General features: G+C 42.6%; 1 pseudogene; it reads left to right on the forward strand.

Annotated features, from left to right (window-relative positions):
* Positions 1-280: 280 nt before the first annotated feature.
* LOC126500223 (mitochondrial fission regulator 1-like) lies at positions 281-1,266 on the forward strand (annotated as a pseudogene).
* Positions 1,267-4,583: the final 3,317 nt, after the last annotated feature.

The raw sequence follows: 4,583 nt of genomic DNA on the forward strand, positions 1-4,583 counted from the left end.
TCAATCACTAATTAAGAAAATGAGGCATCTTCTCAACTGAAGCTCCATTCTCTGCCATGACCTTAGCTTGTGTCAAGATGACATGAAACTCTCCAGTACAACTGACCTCTTGTGAACACGACACAGAATTCCATCATTATTAAGCCACAACCTTTCCTTTCTTGTTCATCCCCAAGCTCTCATGCTAACAGGAACATCCACGGCAGCAGAGTGTGTTCTGTGGACCATGTGCTGCTATGGATGCCTGGGCTACTTGACATGTAGGTTGAGAAGACTCGAAATGCTGGGCTGGACTAAATGCCTGACGAGGATGGTATTTCAGCAGTCAGTTGGTACTTTGGAAAACCACAGGGTTCATCTCTTCATCTCAAAGTACCACAAAGAAAATTGGTGCTGAATTATCTCTGATTCAGTGTCCAAGAGGTCAATTTCTGTATACCAGAATGGAGCCCCACCCTCCCAACAGAGGATGTGGCAGCGTCTTCTCCTGATGTTGGGTGGGTAGCTACAGAAGAGGGAGTGTGTTCAATAGAGTGAGGGAGGAGGTCAGGTTCAAGCCTCCCCTTGAGGATGGCCTTACTTGCTTTGAGAAGCCCCCAAGCAGGCCTATTTTCTTCCCAAACTTGTTACAAGATGAGCCTCCTCCAAAAACGACCCTGGCCAGTGAGAAGGCCTTGCAGAAGATCTCCCATTCAAGAACAAGCTTGCTGCCCTTAGAGCTCAGCTTGCCAAGATTGTGACCCTCTGTTGCAAGAGCAACAGAGATTTTTAGAACACTTAGATTCTTCCACATCTGTTACTGCAATGCCACCTCCTCCTTCCCACCCCACCCCCCACCATTGATGCTCCACCCAAGTATGTCTGTTTTTTATATGCTTAAAGAGAGTAGAGAGCAAAAACTCGTACTGGAAAGACTTTGGCTAAGAGCCTCCCAAAGAAGCCTGACATGCCAAAGATCCTTGAGATCTTTAAAGATATGAACGGTGTAAAACTATGGTCAGTTAAGAGGTCAGAGGAAGACCTAGGTTAGGGCATACTACTGACCCCGTTGCCCTCACAGCGGACACTCTGAAATAGAAGTTTGCTTAGCAGTGTCAACACAATAGCCAAGGTGAAGTTAAAAAAGGAATTCCAAAACCAGAGTCAGAGACCACTTCAGTTCTGGAGTTCTCCTTAATACAAGTGTATTATGACATGTTTTTAATAGGCATCCAGAGTTCATCTTCAAGCCTGAATAACAATTGTAGGGCTTCAGAAGACAGATAGACTGTTTGAGAATGTTTCTGTGCATTTTCAAATTTTACTTTCCTATTTTTTTGTTTGTTTGTATTTTTTTTTTTTTTTTTGAGACAGGGTTTCTCTATGTAGCCCTGGCCATCCTGGAACTCTCTTTGTAGACCAGCCTGGTCCCAAACTCACAGAGATCTGTCTGCCTCTATCTCCCCAGTGCTGGGATCAAAGGCGTGCGCCACCACCCAGCCCCCACCACCCAACCCCCCTTTCCAATTCTTAACATTAATATCTATGCAAATATTTTATATGCATACATTTGAAGATTAAAAAGTATGTAAAAACTTGTTATGAATAATACCAATGAGAAAGATGTTTCTCTTCTTTGATAGTTTACTGCTCATAGATGGAACACCTGGTCTACCCTGTTATTAGAGAATAGTGTTGGAGATGGGGATGCCTCCAGCAGGGCTTACATACGTTCTCACTTCTTTTTTTCCTCTGGAGCTGAGTTTACAGAAGATGTTTACTGCTGAGTCTCTGAATTGCTTTCCATTAGAGGGAAGTGAGGACCAGGAACTCTATGCTTACACCTCACTGACACCCAATGCTGGAAAAAAAATCTACTTCTTAAGTAGTAACAAATCAAATTATTGAAGTAAATCACTTCTTAAATAAAACCCAGAATGTTCAAAGAGGGGGTATATCACAATATAAAATAGTCCAAACTGAAAAAAAAACTTTAAATATTCCAGATTTTTAAATTCCCAATTTCTAAAAATTCAAACACCTGAAAATTCCATCTCTTTAAAATAGCCAACACTTTTCAAATCAAACATCTTTCAGAATTCAAAGTCTCCTGTCAAACCAAAAATTAATTAGATATTTTAATACTTCCAAAAGGGAAGAACCAGGGCACAGTCACAATCTGAACAAAGCAAAACCAAACTCCAAAAGTGTAAATAACTCTGTGCCCAACACCTGGGATTCACTCAGGACCTCCTGAGCTCCTTCCAGGGGCTGTGGTCACTTCTCCAGCTTCACCCTCTGAAGCACACTGTCTTTGAAATTCCTACAGGCTTCATTCCAACACCACAGCTGCTGTTCATGATCCTCCATGGCACTGATATCTCCAGAATGCTAGTGCCACTGAGCTGCACTTCCCCGTGAGCTTCTCCTGGACCCTCTTTGCAGCGCCAAGCCACAAGTTTTTTGTGTGACCCTTTTAACCCTGTCCTCCAACTGCTCCTGAGACTGCACGTTCACCAAAGGCCTCTCCTGGCCTCTCACAGTGCCAAGCCTCAGCTGCCCTCCGTGATCCCTTCGTGCCTTAAAACCAGTACCACCTGGGAGATTCTGATGTGTAAGTAAGTTTGGCTGATAAATCAAGTTGCAACCTTGACTACCTCTGGACCACACTCTGTGTGCTGAATCCAAGGAAACACTTCCCAGAAAATTTCACCTCGAGAAGACTGATCACTTCTTAATTACCACTAATTTCTTAGCTCCAGCTGACCAGCATCCATGGTCCCAGCAAAGCAAAGCGTCTTCAGTGGTTCTTTGTAACATAATTAATAAAAACTCAGAAACAGACGTTGGGGTTCAACCTGAAGGTCAGAAAAGCACAACAGCCAGCCACTGACTCTTACCTCTACCTCAGGACAAAACGGTGATCCTGCCTCCAGGAATCTCAGAATGAGACTGTGTGAGAGCTGTCTCCTCCCATCTTATATTCCTCTCTAGTGTTAGGATTAAAGGTGTGCACCACTACCGCCCCGTTTCTATGGCAAACTAGCATAGCTACTGGGATTAAAGTGTGTCGCCACTGTCTGGTCTGTCAGGCTGATCGGTGCAGCTGTTTTACACTCTGAACTTCCGGTAAGCTTTACTTAGTAAAATACAAATGAAATATCACTACAGTTCTGGTCTCTTGTTAATCACAGATGATTCTTTAGCCTCAACTTATTAGACATCACAGTTTTTTTTTAAAGGATAGTATCGGGAGGGAATTTTTCAGTGAGTACTCACTGAAAAATATTCTCCCGAGTTTAATTTCCAACTGGTGAATATACCCCTGTCCTCAAAATATATTTTTTAGATCTATGAATAGTGATGTTACTTTTTAGTTGTTTTTTGTTTGTTTGTTTGTTTGTTTTTGTTTTTTGGGGTTTTTTTTTTTTTTGGCAGTGAAAATGTATTTGACACACTGGTCTTCCGTGTCTTAAATGAACTCAAATGAGAGACTCTGGGAATTGGGTCTTTAATGGAGTGATCATGTCTAAAACCCATCTGTGAGGGTTTCATATCTTTTTATTCCACATGACATGAATATAATCTGAGGAGCACCCCAGCAATGCAATTCTCATCAAGTGAAGTAAGAGTGTGACACAACCTGGGAGACTTGGTCTCTCTTCATAGGATTTTGTAAAGTCTCCATTAATGAAGTCTAACTCAGAGAATAGGTTGGTCTCGTTGGACAGCCTGCATCTTGTGTAGCCATCTCTCCATCCCTCATCCTATTACCTCACCTCAGCAACTTTTCCTGCACTCTGCGATTGTCCACGAAATGTTGCCCAAGCCTGACTGCTCATCGGAATCACCAGAAAATTGTTTAGAGAAAAGTCCTTGCCTGAGATCTGAAATCATTAGGCACAAAGCTCTAAAATCTGTAGTTTGTTGCAAGTTGCCCGTGGTAACAAATGGAGCAAATGTGTTGACTGGTCTTACGGCCAGATCCAATATCACTTTTGTGATAACCAACTCCGTTTCTGGACATCTCATATTCCCTGCAAATTGCCTGTATTCTTGGGGAGCTTGAAGTCGGAAAACATTTACCACAGCATATCCTCCATCTTGACTACATTATACATAGCTTTCATCACTGCTTTTTTGACCAGTCACTAAAGCCCTTCTTCTGGATATTCTTTCATCTCTAGACTTAGAGTAGACTCAGACACCCCTTAATACCTTGAGAAAAACCATACACGTGGCCTATAGGGGTAGCTCAGTCGGTAGAGTACCTTCCCTGGGATCCTTTTTAGCCACACATAAACCCAGACTGGAGGTGCGAACTGCAATCCAAACACTTTGAAGGTAGAGGCAGGGAGATCTGGATCATCCTTGGCTATAGTGGGATCATGAGACCAGCCTGGGCTACATGAATCCTTGCCTCAGCAACAGCCATGGGTAACAGGAGACAGAGAGATGAAGGTCATCCTTGTCTACATAGCAAGTTCAAGTCCAACCTGGCCTACATGATGTCCTATCTCTAAAAGAAAACCAAAAAAAAAGAGAGAGAAAATACTCCTTTTCCCATGTATAATACTGATAAGCTCCATGCTTATAAAATCCAC

This window comes from Alexandromys fortis, unplaced genomic scaffold, assembly GCF_014885135.2.
Source record: "Alexandromys fortis isolate MF-2015 unplaced genomic scaffold, M_Fortis_MF-2015_v1.1 scaffold_9, whole genome shotgun sequence".
Lineage (NCBI taxonomy): Eukaryota > Metazoa > Chordata > Mammalia > Rodentia > Cricetidae > Alexandromys > Alexandromys fortis.